Here is a 19,370-nt window from a genome sequence, read left to right on the forward strand (position 1 = left end):
TGTGACCCACAGGCAGGAGTAGTCGTGGCCGAGAGGTTAAGGCGATGGACTTGAAATCCATTGGGGTCTCCCCGCGCAGGTTCGAACCCTGCCGACTACATGGATCCTTGTCACTTTGTCTGTTTGCGACAGGAATTGTGACATCCAGGAGCTGTGTACAATCTGGATTTTTCTCTTACTTCATATGCAGCACTTAAAATGGGCAACTCACATCTCTTTTCAAGCTTGAAGTGAGCACCGTTTCAAAAGGCCCAGATCATCTGTGATTTTGCCCATTCTATTCAGGCAATCGGAGCAATGGCTTTGGCATCCCCGATAACTTCAAGGCCTTCACAGTGTGCAGCTCAAGAGTTGCCGCATTCTATTTGGTGGAGAATCTTGCATATTAGTGTTCTGAAATGTCGGATTTGTTCTCTCTTAGCATAGTGAAACAGAAACCTACTCATTATGTACCAATTACTTGTTTGTCCAAACCACCTTAGAGTTAGCAACCGGCCATGAAAAAAAGAACACTCTTTCAATGTCAGTGTTCCTAGCTTGCCAGGAGCAGACTATCTCTTTTGTCCCTTTATATATTGTGGTCTTCATCATTTGATGCCACAAATTTTAAGCTGACAAAGCAGGAACACTTTATGGAGAAAGTGCTGTTAAATCACCGGGGTCCCTGTTCCTTGGAAAGAGCCCGGATAGCTCAGTCGGTAGAGCATCAGACTTTTAATCTGAGGGTCCAGGGTTCAAGTCCCTGTTCGGGCGAAGGTCTGTCAGTTTGTTGCAGACCTCCCCTAATCACTTGCTGTCCTCTTACCAGCCTTTGAGGGAGGTGGGCTTCCTCTTCAAGAAAAGATGTGGTGATGTGTTATTTCCCAGCATTTGGTGTTGTTTTGCCTTCTGTAATGCTTGTTTGCTGTCTCAGCAAGCAGTGGTGGGGGACTTTAGAGAAACGAGCTGAAGCTTGCTGTCGACTATGTATGTTCAGTCACTTCTAAGCGGTCGTGTGCAGGCCTGAGTGAGTGGTTTGCTTTCTCTGTATAGTGTTTAGTACTTTGTGTTGTGCCCGCAGCATCCCCAGTCCAAATCCGGATCACGACACTCTTTTCGTGTAGGTGAAGACGTCGTTGAACTCCTTTTTGCCATCACAGTATTTTAGTCGAGTGCATCCTCTGCTGCTCGCTTTTGCATTGATGGTTGGCCCCAGTGTCCTCTGTTGCTCACATCCAGAAAAAAAATAGCATGTGACCCACAGGCAGGAGTAGTCGTGGCCGAGAGGTTAAGGCGATGGACTTGAAATCCATTGGGGTCTCCCCGCGCAGGTTCGAACCCTGCCGACTACGTGGATCCTCGTCACTTTGTCTGTTTGCGACAGGAATTGTGACATCCAGGAGCCGAGTACAATCTGGATTTTTCTCTTACTTCATATGCAGCACTTAAAATGGGCAACTCACATCTCTTTTCAAGCTTGAAGTGAGCACCGTTTCAAAAGGCCCAGATCATCTGTGATTTTTTCCATTCTATTCAGGCAATCGGAGCAATGGCTTTGGCATCCCCGATAACTTCAAGGCCTTCACAGTGTGCAGCTCAAGAGTTGCCGCATTCTATTTGGTGGAGAATCTTGCATATTAGTGTTCTGAAATGTCGGATTTGTTCTCTCTTAGCATAGTGAAACAGAAACCTACTCAATTTATGTACCAATTTATGTACCAATTACTTGTTTGTCCAAACCACCTTAGAGTTAGCAACCGGCCATGAAAAAAAGAACACTCTTTCAATGTCAGTGTTCCTAGCTTGCCAGGAGCAGACTATCTCTTTTGTCCCTTTATATATTGTGGTCTTCATCATTTGATGCCACAAATTTTAAGCTGACAAAGCAGGAACACTTTATGGAGAAAGTGCTGTTAAATCCCCGAGGTGCCTGTACCTTGGTAAGAGCCCGGATAGCTCAGTCGGTAGAGCATCAGACTTTTAATCTGAGGGTCCAGGGTTTAAGTCTGTCAGTTAGTTGCAGACCTCCCCTAATCACTTGCTGTCCTCTTACCAGCCTTTGAGGGAGGTGGGCTTCCTCTTCAAGAAAAGATGTGGTGATGTGTTATTTCCCAGCATTTGGTGTTGTTTTGCCTTCTGTAATGCTTGGTTGCTGTCTCAGCAAGCAGTGGTGGGGGACTTTAGAGAAACGATCTGAAGCTTGCTGTCGACTATGTATGTTCAGTCACTTCTAAGCGGTCGTGTGCAGGCCTGAGGGAGTGGTTTGCTTTCTCTGTATAGTGTTTAGTACTTTGTGTTGTGCCCGCAGCATCCCCAGTCCAAATCCGGATCACGACACTCTTTTCGTGTAGGTGAAGACGTCGTTGAACTCCTTTTTGCCATCACAGTATTTTAGTCGAGTGCATCCTCTGCTGCTCGCTTTTGCATTGATGGTTGGCCCCAGTGTCCTCTGTTGCTCACATCCAGAAAAAAAATAGCATGTGACCCACAGGCAGGAGTAGTCGTGGCCGAGAGGTTAAGGCGATGGACTTGAAATCCATTGGGGTCTCCCCGCGCAGGTTCGAACCCTGCCGACTACGTGGATCCTCGTCACTTTGTCTGTTTGCGACAGGAATTGTGACATCCAGGAGCTGTGTACAATCTGGATGTTTCTCTTACTTCATATGCAGCACTTAAAATGGGCAACTCACATCTCTTTTCAAGCTTGAAGTGAGCACCGTTTCAAAAGGCCCAGATCATCTGTGATTTTGCCCATTCTATTCAGGCAATCGGAGCAATGGCTTTGGCATCCCCGATAACTTCAAGGCCTTCACAGTGTGCAGCTCAAGAGTTGCCGCATTCTATTTGGTGGAGAATCTTGCATATTAGTGTTCTGAAATGTCGGATTTGTTCTCTCTTAGCATAGTGAAACAGAAACCTACTCATTATGTACCAATTACTTGTTTGTCCAAACCACCTTAGAGTTAGCAACCGGCCATGAAAAAAAGAACACTCTTTCAATGTCAGTGTTCCTAGATTGCCAGGAGCAGCCTATGTCTTTTGTCCCTTTATAAATTGTGGTCTTCATCATTTGATGCCACAAATTTTAAGCTGACAAAGCAGGAACACTTTATGGAGAAAGTGCTGTTAAATCACCGGGGTCCCTGTTCCTTGGAAAGAGCCCGGATAGCTCAGTCGGTAGAGCATCAGACTTTTAATCTGAGGGTCCAGGGTTCAAGTCCCTGTTCAGGCGAAGGTCTGTCAGTTTGTTGCAGACCTCCCCTAATCACTTGCTGTCCTCTTACCAGCCTTTGAGGGAGGTAGGCTTCCTCTTCAAGAAAAGATGTGGCGATGTGTTATTTCCCAGCATTTGGTGTTGTTTTGCCTTCTGTAATGCTTGTTTGCTGTCTCAGCAAGCAGTGGTGGGGGACTTTAGAGAAACGAGCTGAAGCTTGCTGTCGACTATGTATGTTCAGTCACTTCTAAGCGGCCGTGTTCAGGCCTGAGAGAGTGGTTTGTTTTCTCTGTATAGTGTTTAGTACTTTGTGTTGTGCCCGCAGCATCCCCAGTCCAAATCCGGATCACGACACTCTTTTCGTGTAGGTGAAGACGTTGTTGAACTCCTTTTTGCCATCACAGTATTTTAGTCGAGTGCATCCTCTGCTGCTCGCTTTTGCATTGATGGTTGGCCCCAGTGTCCTCTGTTGCTCACATCCAGAAAAAAAATAGCATGTGACCCACAGGCAGGAGTAGTCGTGGCCGAGAGGTTAAGGCGATGGACTTGAAATCCATTGGGGTCTCCCCGCGCAGGTTCGAACCCTTCCGACTACGTGGATCCTCGTCACTTTGTCTGTTTGCGACAGGAATTGTGACATCCAGGAGCTGAGTACAATCTGGATTTTTCTCTTACTTCATATGCAGCACTTAAAATGGGCAACTCACATCTCTTTTCAAGCTTGAAGTGAGCACCGTTTCAAAAGGCCCAGATCATCTGTGATTTTTTCCATTCTATTCAGGCAATCGGAGCAATGGCTTTGGCATCCCCGATAACTTCAAGGCCTTCACAGTGTGCAGCTCAAGAGTTGCCGCATTCTATTTGGTGGAGAATCTTGCATATTAGTGTTCTGAAATGTCGGATTTGTTCTCTCTTAGCATAGTGAAACAGAAACCTACTCAATTTATGTACCAATTTATGTACCAATTACTTGTTTGTCCAAACCACCTTAGAGTTAGCAACCGGCCATGAAAAAAAGAACACTCTTTCAATGTCAGTGTTCCTAGCTTGCCAGGAGCAGACTATCTCTTTTGTCCCTTTATATATTGTGGTCTTCATCATTTGATGCCACAAATTTTAAGCTGACAAAGCAGGAACACTTTATGGAGAAAGTGCTGTTAAATCCCCGAGGTGCCTGTACCTTGGTAAGAGCCTGGATAGCTCAGTCGGTAGAGCATCAGACTTTTAATCTGAGGGTCCAGGGTTTAAGTCTGTCAGTTAGTTGCAGACCTCCCCTAATCACTTGCTGTCCTCTTACCAGCCTTTGAGGGAGGTGGGCTTCCTCTTCAAGAAAAGATGTGGTGATGTGTTATTTCCCAGCATTTGGTGTTGTTTTGCCTTCTGTAATGCTTGGTTGCTGTCTCAGCAAGCAGTGGTGGGGGACTTTAGAGAAACGATCTGAAGCTTGCTGTCGACTATGTATGTTCAGTCACTTCTAAGCGGTCGTGTGCAGGCCTGAGGGAGTGGTTTGCTTTCTCTGTATAGTGTTTAGTACTTTGTGTTGTGCCCGCAGCATCCCCAGTCCAAATCCGGATCACGACACTCTTTTCGTGTAGGTGAAGACGTCGTTGAACTCCTTTTTGCCATCACAGTATTTTAGTCGAGTGCATCCTCTGCTGCTCGCTTTTGCATTGATGGTTGGCCCCAGTGTCCTCTGTTGCTCACATCCAGAAAAAAAATAGCATGTGACCCACAGGCAGGAGTAGTCGTGGCCGAGAGGTTAAGGCGATGGACTTGAAATCCATTGGGGTCTCCCCGCGCAGGTTCGAACCCTGCCGACTACGTGGATCCTCGTCACTTTGTCTGTTTGCGACAGGAATTGTGACATCCAGGAGCTGTGTACAATCTGGATGTTTCTCTTACTTCATATGCAGCACTTAAAATGGGCAACTCACATCTCTTTTCAAGCTTGAAGTGAGCACCGTTTCAAAAGGCCCAGATCATCTGTGATTTTGCCCATTCTATTCAGGCAATCGGAGCAATGGCTTTGGCATCCCCGATAACTTCAAGGCCTTCACAGTGTGCAGCTCAAGAGTTGCCGCATTCTATTTGGTGGAGAATCTTGCATATTAGTGTTCTGAAATGTCGGATTTGTTCTCTCTTAGCATAGTGAAACAGAAACCTACTCATTATGTACCAATTACTTGTTTGTCCAAACCACCTTAGAGTTAGCAACCGGCCATGAAAAAAAGAACACTCTTTCAATGTCAGTGTTCCTAGATTGCCAGGAGCAGCCTATGTCTTTTGTCCCTTTATAAATTGTGGTCTTCATCATTTGATGCCACAAATTTTAAGCTGACAAAGCAGGAACACTTTATGGAGAAAGTGCTGTTAAATCACCGGGGTCCCTGTTCCTTGGAAAGAGCCCGGATAGCTCAGTCGGTAGAGCATCACACTTTTAATCTGAGGGTCCAGGGTTCAAGTCCCTGTTCAGGCGAAGGTCTGTCAGTTTGTTGCAGACCTCCCCTAATCACTTGCTGTCCTCTTACCAGCCTTTGAGGGAGGTAGGCTTCCTCTTCAAGAAAAGATGTGGCGATGTGTTATTTCCCAGCATTTGGTGTTGTTTTGCCTTCTGTAATGCTTGTTTGCTGTCTCAGCAAGCAGTGGTGGGGGACTTTAGAGAAACGAGCTGAAGCTTGCTGTCGACTATGTATGTTCAGTCACTTCTAAGCGGCCGTGTTCAGGCCTGAGAGAGTGGTTTGTTTTCTCTGTATAGTGTTTAGTACTTTGTGTTGTGCCCGCAGCATCCCCAGTCCAAATCCGGATCACGACACTCTTTTCGTGTAGGTGAAGACGTTGTTGAACTCCTTTTTGCCATCACAGTATTTTAGTCGAGTGCATCCTCTGCTGCTCGCTTTTGCATTGATGGTTGGCCCCAGTGTCCTCTGTTGCTCACATCCAGAAAAAAAATAGCATGTGACCCACAGGCAGGAGTAGTCGTGGCCGAGAGGTTAAGGCGATGGACTTGAAATCCATTGGGGTCTCCCCGCGCAGGTTCGAACCCTGCCGACTACATGGATCCTTGTCACTTTGTCTGTTTGCGACAGGAATTGTGACATCCAGGAGCTGTGTACAATCTGGATTTTTCTCTTACTTCATATGCAGCACTTAAAATGGGCAACTCACATCTCTTTTCAAGCTTGAAGTGAGCACCGTTTCAAAAGGCCCAGATCATCTGTGATTTTGCCCATTCTATTCAGGCAATCGGAGCAATGGCTTTGGCATCCCCGATAACTTCAAGGCCTTCACAGTGTGCAGCTCAAGAGTTGCCGCATTCTATTTGGTGGAGAATCTTGCATATTAGTGTTCTGAAATGTCGGATTTGTTCTCTCTTAGCATAGTGAAACAGAAACCTACTCAATTTATGTACCAATTTATGTACCAATTACTTGTTTGTCCAAACCACCTTAGAGTTAGCAACCGGCCATGAAAAAAAGAACACTCTTTCAATGTCAGTGTTCCTAGCTTGCCAGGAGCAGACTATCTCTTTTGTCCCTTTATATATTGTGGTCTTCATCATTTGATGCCACAAATTTTAAGCTGACAAAGCAGGAACACTTTATGGAGAAAGTGCTGTTAAATCCCCGAGGTGCCTGTACCTTGGTAAGAGCCTGGATAGCTCAGTCGGTAGAGCATCAGACTTTTAATCTGAGGGTCCAGGGTTTAAGTCTGTCAGTTAGTTGCAGACCTCCCCTAATCACTTGCTGTCCTCTTACCAGCCTTTGAGGGAGGTGGGCTTCCTCTTCAAGAAAAGATGTGGTGATGTGTTATTTCCCAGCATTTGGTGTTGTTTTGCCTTCTGTAATGCTTGTTTGCTGTCTCAGCAAGCAGTGGTGGGGGACTTTAGAGAAACGAGCTGAAGCTTGCTGTCGACTATGTATGTTCAGTCACTTCTAAGCGGTCGTGTGCAGGCCTGAGTGAGTGGTTTGCTTTCTCTGTATAGTGTTTAGTACTTTGTGTTGTGCCCGCAGCATCCCCAGTCCAAATCCGGATCACGACACTCTTTTCGTGTAGGTGAAGACGTCGTTGAACTCCTTTTTGCCATCACAGTATTTTAGTCGAGTGCATCCTCTGCTGCTCGCTTTTGCATTGATGGTTGGCCCCAGTGTCCTCTGTTGCTCACATCCAGAAAAAAAATAGCATGTGACCCACAGGCAGGAGTAGTCGTGGCCGAGAGGTTAAGGCGATGGACTTTAAATCCATTGGGGTCTCCCCGCGCAGGTTCGAACCCTGCCGGCTACGTGGATCCTCGTCACTTTGTCTGTTTGCGACAGGAATTGTGACATCCAGGAGCTGAGTACAATCTGGATTTTTCTCTTACTTCATATGCAGCACTTAAAATGGGCAACTCACATCTCTTTTCAAGCTTGAAGTGAGCACCGTTTCAAAAGGCCCAGATCATCTGTGATTTTGCCCATTCTATTCAGGCAATCGGAGCAATGGCTTTGGCATCCCCGATAACTTCAAGGCCTTCACAGTGTGCAGCTCAAGAGTTGCCGCATTCTATTTGGTGGAGAATCTTGCATATTAGTGTTCTGAAATGTCGGATTTGTTCTCTCTTAGCATAGTGAAACAGAAACCTACTCAATTTATGTACCAATTTATGTACCAATTACTTGTTTGTCCAAACCACCTTAGAGTTAGCAACCGGCCATGAAAAAAAGAACACTCTTTCAATGTCAGTGTTCCTAGCTTGCCAGGAGCAGACTATCTCTTTTGTCCCTTTATATATTGTGGTCTTCATCATTTGATGCCACAAATTTTAAGCTGACAAAGCAGGAACACTTTATGGAGAAAGTGCTGTTAAATCACCGGGGTCCCTGTTCTTTGGAAAGAGCCCGGATAGCTCAGTCGGTAGAGCATCAGACTTTTAATCTGAGGGTCCAGGGTTCAAGTCCCTGTTCGGGCGAAGGTCTGTCAGTTTGTTGCAGACCTCCCCTAATGACTTGCTGTCCTCTTACCAGCCTTTGAGGGAGGTGGGCTTCCTCTTCAAGAAAAGATGTGGTGATGTGTTATTTCCCAGCATTTGGTGTTGTTTTGCCTTCTGTAATGCTTGTTTGCTGTCTCAGCAAGCAGTGGTGGGGGACTTTAGAGAAACGAGCTGAAGCTTGCTGTCGACTATGTATGTTCAGTCACTTCTAAGCGGTCGTGTGCAGGCCTGAGTGAGTGGTTTGCTTTCTCTGTATAGTGTTTAGTACTTTGTGTTGTGCCCGCAGCATCCCCAGTCCAAATCCGGATCACGACACTCTTTTCGTGTAGGTGAAGACGTCGTTGAACTCCTTTTTGCCATCACAGTATTTTAGTCGAGTGCATCCTCTGCTGCTCGCTTTTGCATTGATGGTTGGCCCCAGTGTCCTCTGTTGCTCACATCCAGAAAAAAAATAGCATGTGACCCACAGGCAGGAGTAGTCGTGGCCGAGAGGTTAAGGCGATGGACTTGAAATCCATTGGGGTCTCCCCGCGCAGGTTCGAACCCTTCCGACTACGTGGATCCTCGTCACTTTGTCTGTTTGCGACAGGAATTGTGACATCCAGGAGCTGAGTACAATCTGGATTTTTCTCTTACTTCATATGCAGCACTTAAAATGGGCAACTCACATCTCTTTTCAAGCTTGAAGTGAGCACCGTTTCAAAAGGCCCAGATCATCTGTGATTTTTTCCATTCTATTCAGGCAATCGGAGCAATGGCTTTGGCATCCCCGATAACTTCAAGGCCTTCACAGTGTGCAGCTCAAGAGTTGCCGCATTCTATTTGGTGGAGAATCTTGCATATTAGTGTTCTGAAATGTCGGATTTGTTCTCTCTTAGCATAGTGAAACAGAAACCTACTCAATTTATGTACCAATTTATGTACCAATTACTTGTTTGTCCAAACCACCTTAGAGTTAGCAACCGGCCATGAAAAAAAGAACACTCTTTCAATGTCAGTGTTCCTAGCTTGCCAGGAGCAGACTATCTCTTTTGTCCCTTTATATATTGTGGTCTTCATCATTTGATGCCACAAATTTTAAGCTGACAAAGCAGGAACACTTTATGGAGAAAGTGCTGTTAAATCCCCGAGGTGCCTGTACCTTGGTAAGAGCCCGGATAGCTCAGTCGGTAGAGCATCAGACTTTTAATCTGAGGGTCCAGGGTTTAAGTCTGTCAGTTAGTTGCAGACCTCCCCTAATCACTTGCTGTCCTCTTACCAGCCTTTGAGGGAGGTGGGCTTCCTCTTCAAGAAAAGATGTGGTGATGTGTTATTTCCCAGCATTTGGTGTTGTTTTGCCTTCTGTAATGCTTGGTTGCTGTCTCAGCAAGCAGTGGTGGGGGACTTTAGAGAAACGAGCTGAAGCTTGCTGTCGACTATGTATGTTCAGTCACTTCTAAGCGGTCGTGTGCAGGCCTGAGTGAGTGGTTTGCTTTCTCTGTATAGTGTTTAGTACTTTGTGTTGTGCCCGCAGCATCCCCAGTCCAAATCCGGATCACGACACTCTTTTCGTGTAGGTGAAGACGTCGTTGAACTCCTTTTTGCCATCACAGTATTTTAGTCGAGTGCATCCTCTGCTGCTCGCTTTTGCATTGATGGTTGGCCCCAGTGTCCTCTGTTGCTCACATCCAGAAAAAAAATAGCATGTGACCCACAGGCAGGAGTAGTCGTGGCCGAGAGGTTAAGGCGATGGACTTGAAATCCATTGGGGTCTCCCCGCGCAGGTTCGAACCCTGCCGACTACGTGGATCCTCGTCACTTTGTCTGTTTGCGACAGGAATTGTGACATCCAGGAGCTGTGTACAATCTGGATTTTTCTCTTACTTCATATGCAGCACTTAAAATGGGCAACTCACATCTCTTTTCAAGCTTGAAGTGAGCACCGTTTCAAAAGGCCCAGATCATCTGTGATTTTTTCCATTCTATTCAGGCAATCGGAGCAATGGCTTTGGCATCCCCGATAACTTCAAGGCCTTCACAGTGTGCAGCTCAAGAGTTGCCGCATTCTATTTGGTGGAGAATCTTGCATATTAGTGTTCTGAAATGTCGGATTTGTTCTCTCTTAGCATAGTGAAACAGAAACCTACTCAATTTATGTACCAATTTATGTACCAATTACTTGTTTGTCCAAACCACCTTAGAGTTAGCAACCGGCCATGAAAAAAAGAACACTCTTTCAATGTCAGTGTTCCTAGCTTGCCAGGAGCAGACTATCTCTTTTGTCCCTTTATATATTGTGGTCTTCATCATTTGATGCCACAAATTTTAAGCTGACAAAGCAGGAACACTTTATGGAGAAAGTGCTGTTAAATCACCGGGGTCCCTGTTCTTTAGAAAGAGCCCGGATAGCTCAGTCGGTAGAGCATCAGACTTTTAATCTGAGGGTCCAGGGTTCAAGTCCCTGTTCGGGCGAAGGTCTGTCAGTTTGTTGCAGACCTCCCCTAATGACTTGCTGTCCTCTTACCAGCCTTTGAGGGAGGTGGGCTTCCTCTTCAAGAAAAGATGTGGTGATGTGTTATTTCCCAGCATTTGGTGTTGTTTTGCCTTCTGTAATGCTTGTTTGCTGTCTCAGCAAGCAGTGGTGGGGGACTTTAGAGAAACGAGCTGAAGCTTGCTGTCGACTATGTATGTTCAGTCACTTCTAAGCGGTCGTGTGCAGGCCTGAGTGAGTGGTTTGCTTTCTCTGTATAGTGTTTAGTACTTTGTGTTGTGCCCGCAGCATCCCCAGTCCAAATCCGGATCACGACACTTTTCGTGTAGGTGAAGACGTCGTTGAACTCCTTTTTGCCATCACAGTATTTTAGTCGAGTGCATCCTCTGCTGCTCGCTTTTGCATTGATGGTTGGCCCCAGTGTCCTCTGTTGCTCACATCCAGAAAAAAAATAGCATGTGACCCACAGGCAGGAGTAGTCGTGGCCGAGAGGTTAAGGCGATGGACTTGAAATCCATTGGGGTCTCCCCGCGCAGGTTCGAACCCTGCCGACTACGTGGATCCTCGTCACTTTGTCTGTTTGCGACAGGAATTGTGACATCCAGGAGCCGAGTACAATCTGGATTTTTCTCTTACTTCATATGCAGCACTTAAAATGGGCAACTCACATCTCTTTTCAAGCTTGAAGTGAGCACCGTTTCAAAAGGCCCAGATCATCTGTGATTTTTTCCATTCTATTCAGGCAATCGGAGCAATGGCTTTGGCATCCCCGATAACTTCAAGGCCTTCACAGTGTGCAGCTCAAGAGTTGCCGCATTCTATTTGGTGGAGAATCTTGCATATTAGTGTTCTGAAATGTCGGATTTGTTCTCTCTTAGCATAGTGAAACAGAAACCTACTCAATTTATGTACCAATTTATGTACCAATTACTTGTTTGTCCAAACCACCTTAGAGTTAGCAACCGGCCATGAAAAAAAGAACACTCTTTCAATGTCAGTGTTCCTAGCTTGCCAGGAGCAGACTATCTCTTTTGTCCCTTTATATATTGTGGTCTTCATCATTTGATGCCACAAATTTTAAGCTGACAAAGCAGGAACACTTTATGGAGAAAGTGCTGTTAAATCCCCGAGGTGCCTGTACCTTGGTAAGAGCCCGGATAGCTCAGTCGGTAGAGCATCAGACTTTTAATCTGAGGGTCCAGGGTTTAAGTCTGTCAGTTAGTTGCAGACCTCCCCTAATCACTTGCTGTCCTCTTACCAGCCTTTGAGGGAGGTGGGCTTCCTCTTCAAGAAAAGATGTGGTGATGTGTTATTTCCCAGCATTTGGTGTTGTTTTGCCTTCTGTAATGCTTGGTTGCTGTCTCAGCAAGCAGTGGTGGGGGACTTTAGAGAAACGATCTGAAGCTTGCTGTCGACTATGTATGTTCAGTCACTTCTAAGCGGTCGTGTGCAGGCCTGAGGGAGTGGTTTGCTTTCTCTGTATAGTGTTTAGTACTTTGTGTTGTGCCCGCAGCATCCCCAGTCCAAATCCGGATCACGACACTCTTTTCGTGTAGGTGAAGACGTCGTTGAACTCCTTTTTGCCATCACAGTATTTTAGTCGAGTGCATCCTCTGCTGCTCGCTTTTGCATTGATGGTTGGCCCCAGTGTCCTCTGTTGCTCACATCCAGAAAAAAAATAGCATGTGACCCACAGGCAGGAGTAGTCGTGGCCGAGAGGTTAAGGCGATGGACTTGAAATCCATTGGGGTCTCCCCGCGCAGGTTCGAACCCTGCCGACTACGTGGATCCTCGTCACTTTGTCTGTTTGCGACAGGAATTGTGACATCCAGGAGCTGTGTACAATCTGGATGTTTCTCTTACTTCATATGCAGCACTTAAAATGGGCAACTCACATCTCTTTTCAAGCTTGAAGTGAGCACCGTTTCAAAAGGCCCAGATCATCTGTGATTTTGCCCATTCTATTCAGGCAATCGGAGCAATGGCTTTGGCATCCCCGATAACTTCAAGGCCTTCACAGTGTGCAGCTCAAGAGTTGCCGCATTCTATTTGGTGGAGAATCTTGCATATTAGTGTTCTGAAATGTCGGATTTGTTCTCTCTTAGCATAGTGAAACAGAAACCTACTCATTATGTACCAATTACTTGTTTGTCCAAACCACCTTAGAGTTAGCAACCGGCCATGAAAAAAAGAACACTCTTTCAATGTCAGTGTTCCTAGATTGCCAGGAGCAGCCTATGTCTTTTGTCCCTTTATAAATTGTGGTCTTCATCATTTGATGCCACAAATTTTAAGCTGACAAAGCAGGAACACTTTATGGAGAAAGTGCTGTTAAATCACCGGGGTCCCTGTTCCTTGGAAAGAGCCCGGATAGCTCAGTCGGTAGAGCATCAGACTTTTAATCTGAGGGTCCAGGGTTCAAGTCCCTGTTCAGGCGAAGGTCTGTCAGTTTGTTGCAGACCTCCCCTAATCACTTGCTGTCCTCTTACCAGCCTTTGAGGGAGGTAGGCTTCCTCTTCAAGAAAAGATGTGGCGATGTGTTATTTCCCAGCATTTGGTGTTGTTTTGCCTTCTGTAATGCTTGTTTGCTGTCTCAGCAAGCAGTGGTGGGGGACTTTAGAGAAACGAGCTGAAGCTTGCTGTCGACTATGTATGTTCAGTCACTTCTAAGCGGCCGTGTTCAGGCCTGAGAGAGTGGTTTGTTTTCTCTGTATAGTGTTTAGTACTTTGTGTTGTGCCCGCAGCATCCCCAGTCCAAATCCGGATCACGACACTCTTTTCGTGTAGGTGAAGACGTTGTTGAACTCCTTTTTGCCATCACAGTATTTTAGTCGAGTGCATCCTCTGCTGCTCGCTTTTGCATTGATGGTTGGCCCCAGTGTCCTCTGTTGCTCACATCCAGAAAAAAAATAGCATGTGACCCACAGGCAGGAGTAGTCGTGGCCGAGAGGTTAAGGCGATGGACTTGAAATCCATTGGGGTCTCCCCGCGCAGGTTCGAACCCTTCCGACTACGTGGATCCTCGTCACTTTGTCTGTTTGCGACAGGAATTGTGACATCCAGGAGCTGAGTACAATCTGGATTTTTCTCTTACTTCATATGCAGCACTTAAAATGGGCAACTCACATCTCTTTTCAAGCTTGAAGTGAGCACCGTTTCAAAAGGCCCAGATCATCTGTGATTTTTTCCATTCTATTCAGGCAATCGGAGCAATGGCTTTGGCATCCCCGATAACTTCAAGGCCTTCACAGTGTGCAGCTCAAGAGTTGCCGCATTCTATTTGGTGGAGAATCTTGCATATTAGTGTTCTGAAATGTCGGATTTGTTCTCTCTTAGCATAGTGAAACAGAAACCTACTCAATTTATGTACCAATTTATGTACCAATTACTTGTTTGTCCAAACCACCTTAGAGTTAGCAACCGGCCATGAAAAAAAGAACACTCTTTCAATGTCAGTGTTCCTAGCTTGCCAGGAGCAGACTATCTCTTTTGTCCCTTTATATATTGTGGTCTTCATCATTTGATGCCACAAATTTTAAGCTGACAAAGCAGGAACACTTTATGGAGAAAGTGCTGTTAAATCCCCGAGGTGCCTGTACCTTGGTAAGAGCCTGGATAGCTCAGTCGGTAGAGCATCAGACTTTTAATCTGAGGGTCCAGGGTTTAAGTCTGTCAGTTAGTTGCAGACCTCCCCTAATCACTTGCTGTCCTCTTACCAGCCTTTGAGGGAGGTGGGCTTCCTCTTCAAGAAAAGATGTGGTGATGTGTTATTTCCCAGCATTTGGTGTTGTTTTGCCTTCTGTAATGCTTGGTTGCTGTCTCAGCAAGCAGTGGTGGGGGACTTTAGAGAAACGATCTGAAGCTTGCTGTCGACTATGTATGTTCAGTCACTTCTAAGCGGTCGTGTGCAGGCCTGAGGGAGTGGTTTGCTTTCTCTGTATAGTGTTTAGTACTTTGTGTTGTGCCCGCAGCATCCCCAGTCCAAATCCGGATCACGACACTCTTTTCGTGTAGGTGAAGACGTCGTTGAACTCCTTTTTGCCATCACAGTATTTTAGTCGAGTGCATCCTCTGCTGCTCGCTTTTGCATTGATGGTTGGCCCCAGTGTCCTCTGTTGCTCACATCCAGAAAAAAAATAGCATGTGACCCACAGGCAGGAGTAGTCGTGGCCGAGAGGTTAAGGCGATGGACTTGAAATCCATTGGGGTCTCCCCGCGCAGGTTCGAACCCTGCCGACTACGTGGATCCTCGTCACTTTGTCTGTTTGCGACAGGAATTGTGACATCCAGGAGCTGTGTACAATCTGGATGTTTCTCTTACTTCATATGCAGCACTTAAAATGGGCAACTCACATCTCTTTTCAAGCTTGAAGTGAGCACCGTTTCAAAAGGCCCAGATCATCTGTGATTTTGCCCATTCTATTCAGGCAATCGGAGCAATGGCTTTGGCATCCCCGATAACTTCAAGGCCTTCACAGTGTGCAGCTCAAGAGTTGCCGCATTCTATTTGGTGGAGAATCTTGCATATTAGTGTTCTGAAATGTCGGATTTGTTCTCTCTTAGCATAGTGAAACAGAAACCTACTCATTATGTACCAATTACTTGTTTGTCCAAACCACCTTAGAGTTAGCAACCGGCCATGAAAAAAAGAACACTCTTTCAATGTCAGTGTTCCTAGATTGCCAGGAGCAGCCTATGTCTTTTGTCCCTTTATAAATTGTGGTCTTCATCATTTGATGCCACAAATTTTAAGCTGACAAAGCAGGAACACTTTATGGAGAAAGTGCTGTTAAATCACCGGGGTCCCTGTTCCTTGGAAAGAGCCCGGATAGCTCAGTCGGTAGAGCATCACACTTTTAATCTGAGGGTCCAGGGTTCAAGTCCCTGTTCAGGCGAAGGTCTGTCAGTTTGTTGCAGACCTCCCCTAATCACTTGCTGTCCTCTTACCAGCCTTTGAGGGAGGTAGGCTTCCTCTTCAAGAAAAGATGTGGCGATGTGTTATTTCCCAGCATTTGGTGTTGTTTTGCCTTCTGTAATGCTTGTTTGCTGTCTCAGCAAGCAGTGGTGGGGGACTTTAGAGAAACGAGCTGAAGCTTGCTGTCGACTATGTATGTTCAGTCACTTCTAAGCGGCCGTGTTCAGGCCTGAGAGAGTGGTTTGTTTTCTCTGTATAGTGTTTAGTACTTTGTGTTGTGCCCGCAGCATCCCCAGTCCAAATCCGGATCACGACACTCTTTTCGTGTAGGTGAAGACGTTGTTGAACTCCTTTTTGCCATCACAGTATTTTAGTCGAGTGCATCCTCTGCTGCTCGCTTTTGCATTGATGGTTGGCCCCAGTGTCCTCTGTTGCTCACATCCAGAAAAAAAATAGCATGTGACCCACAGGCAGGAGTAGTCGTGGCCGAGAGGTTAAGGCGATGGACTTGAAATCCATTGGGGTCTCCCCGCGCAGGTTCGAACCCTGCCGACTACATGGATCCTTGTCACTTTGTCTGTTTGCGACAGGAATTGTGACATCCAGGAGCTGTGTACAATCTGGATTTTTCTCTTACTTCATATGCAGCACTTAAAATGGGCAACTCACATCTCTTTTCAAGCTTGAAGTGAGCACCGTTTCAAAAGGCCCAGATCATCTGTGATTTTGCCCATTCTATTCAGGCAATCGGAGCAATGGCTTTGGCATCCCCGATAACTTCAAGGCCTTCACAGTGTGCAGCTCAAGAGTTGCCGCATTCTATTTGGTGGAGAATCTTGCATATTAGTGTTCTGAAATGTCGGATTTGTTCTCTCTTAGCATAGTGAAACAGAAACCTACTCAATTTATGTACCAATTTATGTACCAATTACTTGTTTGTCCAAACCACCTTAGAGTTAGCAACCGGCCATGAAAAAAAGAACACTCTTTCAATGTCAGTGTTCCTAGCTTGCCAGGAGCAGACTATCTCTTTTGTCCCTTTATATATTGTGGTCTTCATCATTTGATGCCACAAATTTTAAGCTGACAAAGCAGGAACACTTTATGGAGAAAGTGCTGTTAAATCCCCGAGGTGCCTGTACCTTGGTAAGAGCCTGGATAGCTCAGTCGGTAGAGCATCAGACTTTTAATCTGAGGGTCCAGGGTTTAAGTCTGTCAGTTAGTTGCAGACCTCCCCTAATCACTTGCTGTCCTCTTACCAGCCTTTGAGGGAGGTGGGCTTCCTCTTCAAGAAAAGATGTGGTGATGTGTTATTTCCCAGCATTTGGTGTTGTTTTGCCTTCTGTAATGCTTGTTTGCTGTCTCAGCAAGCAGTGGTGGGGGACTTTAGAGAAACGAGCTGAAGCTTGCTGTCGACTATGTATGTTCAGTCACTTCTAAGCGGTCGTGTGCAGGCCTGAGTGAGTGGTTTGCTTTCTCTGTATAGTGTTTAGTACTTTGTGTTGTGCCCGCAGCATCCCCAGTCCAAATCCGGATCACGACACTCTTTTCGTGTAGGTGAAGACGTCGTTGAACTCCTTTTTGCCATCACAGTATTTTAGTCGAGTGCATCCTCTGCTGCTCGCTTTTGCATTGATGGTTGGCCCCAGTGTCCTCTGTTGCTCACATCCAGAAAAAAAATAGCATGTGACCCACAGGCAGGAGTAGTCGTGGCCGAGAGGTTAAGGCGATGGACTTTAAATCCATTGGGGTCTCCCCGCGCAGGTTCGAACCCTGCCGGCTACGTGGATCCTCGTCACTTTGTCTGTTTGCGACAGGAATTGTGACATCCAGGAGCTGAGTACAATCTGGATTTTTCTCTTACTTCATATGCAGCACTTAAAATGGGCAACTCACATCTCTTTTCAAGCTTGAAGTGAGCACCGTTTCAAAAGGCCCAGATCATCTGTGATTTTGCCCATTCTATTCAGGCAATCGGAGCAATGGCTTTGGCATCCCCGATAACTTCAAGGCCTTCACAGTGTGCAGCTCAAGAGTTGCCGCATTCTATTTGGTGGAGAATCTTGCATATTAGTGTTCTGAAATGTCGGATTTGTTCTCTCTTAGCATAGTGAAACAGAAACCTACTCAATTTATGTACCAATTTATGTACCAATTACTTGTTTGTCCAAACCACCTTAGAGTTAGCAACCGGCCATGAAAAAAAGAACACTCTTTCAATGTCAGTGTTCCTAGCTTGCCAGGAGCAGACTATCTCTTTTGTCCCTTTATATATTGTGGTCTTCATCATTTGATGCCACAAATTTTAAGCTGACAAAGCAGGAACACTTTATGGAGAAAGTGCTGTTAAATCACCGGGGTCCCTGTTCTTTGGAAAGAGCCCGGATAGCTCAGTCGGTAGAGCATCAGACTTTTAATCTGAGGGTCCAGGGTTCAAGTCCCTGTTCGGGCGAAGGTCTGTCAGTTTGTTGCAGACCTCCCCTAATGACTTGCTGTCCTCTTACCAGCCTTTGAGGGAGGTGGGCTTCCTCTTCAAGAAAAGATGTGGTGATGTGTTATTTCCCAGCATTTGGTGTTGTTTTGCCTTCTGTAATGCTTGTTTGCTGTCTCAGCAAGCAGTGGTGGGGGACTTTAGAGAAACGAGCTGAAGCTTGCTGTCGACTATGTATGTTCAGTCACTTCTAAGCGGTCGTGTGCAGGCCTGAGTGAGTGGTTTGCTTTCTCTGTATAGTGTTTAGTACTTTGTGTTGTGCCCGCAGCATCCCCAGTCCAAATCCGGATCACGACACTCTTTTCGTGTAGGTGAAGACGTCGTTGAACTCCTTTTTGCCATCACAGTATTTTAGTCGAGTGCATCCTCTGCTGCTCGCTTTTGCATTGATGGTTGGCCCCAGTGTCCTCTGTTGCTCACATCCAGAAAAAAAATAGCATGTGACCCACAGGCAGGAGTAGTCGTGGCCGAGAGGTTAAGGCGATGGACTTGAAATCCATTGGGGTCTCCCCGCGCAGGTTCGAACCCTTCCGACTACGTGGATCCTCGTCACTTTGTCTGTTTGCGACAGGAATTGTGACATCCAGGAGCTGAGTACAATCTGGATTTTTCTCTTACTTCATATGCAGCACTTAAAATGGGCAACTCACATCTCTTTTCAAGCTTGAAGTGAGCACCGTTTCAAAAGGCCCAGATCATCTGTGATTTTTTCCATTCTATTCAGGCAATCGGAGCAATGGCTTTGGCATCCCCGATAACTTCAAGGCCTTCACAGTGTGCAGCTCAAGAGTTGCCGCATTCTATTTGGTGGAGAATCTTGCATATTAGTGTTCTGAAATGTCGGATTTGTTCTCTCTTAGCATAGTGAAACAGAAACCTACTCAATTTATGTACCAATTTATGTACCAATTACTTGTTTGTCCAAACCACCTTAGAGTTAGCAACCGGCCATGAAAAAAAGAACACTCTTTCAATGTCAGTGTTCCTAGCTTGCCAGGAGCAGACTATCTCTTTTGTCCCTTTATATATTGTGGTCTTCATCATTTGATGCCACAAATTTTAAGCTGACAAAGCAGGAACACTTTATGGAGAAAGTGCTGTTAAATCCCCGAGGTGCCTGTACCTTGGTAAGAGCCCGGATAGCTCAGTCGGTAGAGCATCAGACTTTTAATCTGAGGGTCCAGGGTTTAAGTCTGTCAGTTAGTTGCAGACCTCCCCTAATCACTTGCTGTCCTCTTACCAGCCTTTGAGGGAGGTGGGCTTCCTCTTCAAGAAAAGATGTGGTGATGTGTTATTTCCCAGCATTTGGTGTTGTTTTGCCTTCTGTAATGC

At 46.0% G+C, this 19,370-nt stretch overlaps 18 non-coding genes across 18 annotated transcripts; all 18 read left to right on the plus strand.

Moving 5' to 3' along the window:
- Nucleotides 1-18: 18 nt before the first annotated feature.
- Nucleotides 19-100, plus strand: trnas-uga (transfer RNA serine (anticodon UGA)). Its single transcript has one exon. It is a non-coding gene; the product is annotated as a tRNA-Ser (tRNA).
- A 580-nt stretch (nt 101-680) lies between these two features.
- Nucleotides 681-753, plus strand: trnak-uuu (transfer RNA lysine (anticodon UUU)). Its single transcript has one exon. It is a non-coding gene; the product is annotated as a tRNA-Lys (tRNA).
- A 496-nt stretch (nt 754-1,249) lies between these two features.
- Nucleotides 1,250-1,331, plus strand: trnas-uga (transfer RNA serine (anticodon UGA)). Its single transcript has one exon. It is a non-coding gene; the product is annotated as a tRNA-Ser (tRNA).
- A 1,145-nt stretch (nt 1,332-2,476) lies between these two features.
- trnas-uga (transfer RNA serine (anticodon UGA)) lies at nt 2,477-2,558 on the plus strand. Its single transcript has one exon. It is a non-coding gene; the product is annotated as a tRNA-Ser (tRNA).
- A 1,149-nt stretch (nt 2,559-3,707) lies between these two features.
- Nucleotides 3,708-3,789, plus strand: trnas-uga (transfer RNA serine (anticodon UGA)). Its single transcript has one exon. It is a non-coding gene; the product is annotated as a tRNA-Ser (tRNA).
- Nucleotides 3,790-4,934: 1,145 nt separating this feature from the next.
- On the plus strand, nt 4,935-5,016 carry trnas-uga (transfer RNA serine (anticodon UGA)). Its single transcript has one exon. It is a non-coding gene; the product is annotated as a tRNA-Ser (tRNA).
- Nucleotides 5,017-6,165: 1,149 nt separating this feature from the next.
- trnas-uga (transfer RNA serine (anticodon UGA)) lies at nt 6,166-6,247 on the plus strand. Its single transcript has one exon. It is a non-coding gene; the product is annotated as a tRNA-Ser (tRNA).
- A 1,821-nt stretch (nt 6,248-8,068) lies between these two features.
- trnak-uuu (transfer RNA lysine (anticodon UUU)) lies at nt 8,069-8,141 on the plus strand. The gene has a single exon. It is a non-coding gene; the product is annotated as a tRNA-Lys (tRNA).
- A 496-nt stretch (nt 8,142-8,637) lies between these two features.
- Nucleotides 8,638-8,719, plus strand: trnas-uga (transfer RNA serine (anticodon UGA)). The gene has a single exon. It is a non-coding gene; the product is annotated as a tRNA-Ser (tRNA).
- Nucleotides 8,720-9,864: 1,145 nt separating this feature from the next.
- On the plus strand, nt 9,865-9,946 carry trnas-uga (transfer RNA serine (anticodon UGA)). The gene has a single exon. It is a non-coding gene; the product is annotated as a tRNA-Ser (tRNA).
- Nucleotides 9,947-10,540: 594 nt separating this feature from the next.
- trnak-uuu (transfer RNA lysine (anticodon UUU)) lies at nt 10,541-10,613 on the plus strand. Its single transcript has one exon. It is a non-coding gene; the product is annotated as a tRNA-Lys (tRNA).
- A 494-nt stretch (nt 10,614-11,107) lies between these two features.
- Nucleotides 11,108-11,189, plus strand: trnas-uga (transfer RNA serine (anticodon UGA)). The gene has a single exon. It is a non-coding gene; the product is annotated as a tRNA-Ser (tRNA).
- Nucleotides 11,190-12,334: 1,145 nt separating this feature from the next.
- On the plus strand, nt 12,335-12,416 carry trnas-uga (transfer RNA serine (anticodon UGA)). Its single transcript has one exon. It is a non-coding gene; the product is annotated as a tRNA-Ser (tRNA).
- Nucleotides 12,417-13,565: 1,149 nt separating this feature from the next.
- On the plus strand, nt 13,566-13,647 carry trnas-uga (transfer RNA serine (anticodon UGA)). Its single transcript has one exon. It is a non-coding gene; the product is annotated as a tRNA-Ser (tRNA).
- Nucleotides 13,648-14,792: 1,145 nt separating this feature from the next.
- On the plus strand, nt 14,793-14,874 carry trnas-uga (transfer RNA serine (anticodon UGA)). The gene has a single exon. It is a non-coding gene; the product is annotated as a tRNA-Ser (tRNA).
- A 1,149-nt stretch (nt 14,875-16,023) lies between these two features.
- On the plus strand, nt 16,024-16,105 carry trnas-uga (transfer RNA serine (anticodon UGA)). The gene has a single exon. It is a non-coding gene; the product is annotated as a tRNA-Ser (tRNA).
- A 1,821-nt stretch (nt 16,106-17,926) lies between these two features.
- trnak-uuu (transfer RNA lysine (anticodon UUU)) lies at nt 17,927-17,999 on the plus strand. Its single transcript has one exon. It is a non-coding gene; the product is annotated as a tRNA-Lys (tRNA).
- Nucleotides 18,000-18,495: 496 nt separating this feature from the next.
- Nucleotides 18,496-18,577, plus strand: trnas-uga (transfer RNA serine (anticodon UGA)). Its single transcript has one exon. It is a non-coding gene; the product is annotated as a tRNA-Ser (tRNA).
- Nucleotides 18,578-19,370: the final 793 nt, after the last annotated feature.

The sequence above is a fragment of the Rhinichthys klamathensis genome, unplaced genomic scaffold, assembly GCF_029890125.1.
Source record: "Rhinichthys klamathensis goyatoka isolate OS25496 unplaced genomic scaffold, OSU_Roscu_1.1 h1tg000001l_1, whole genome shotgun sequence".
Classification (NCBI taxonomy): Eukaryota; Metazoa; Chordata; class Actinopteri; order Cypriniformes; family Leuciscidae; genus Rhinichthys; species Rhinichthys klamathensis.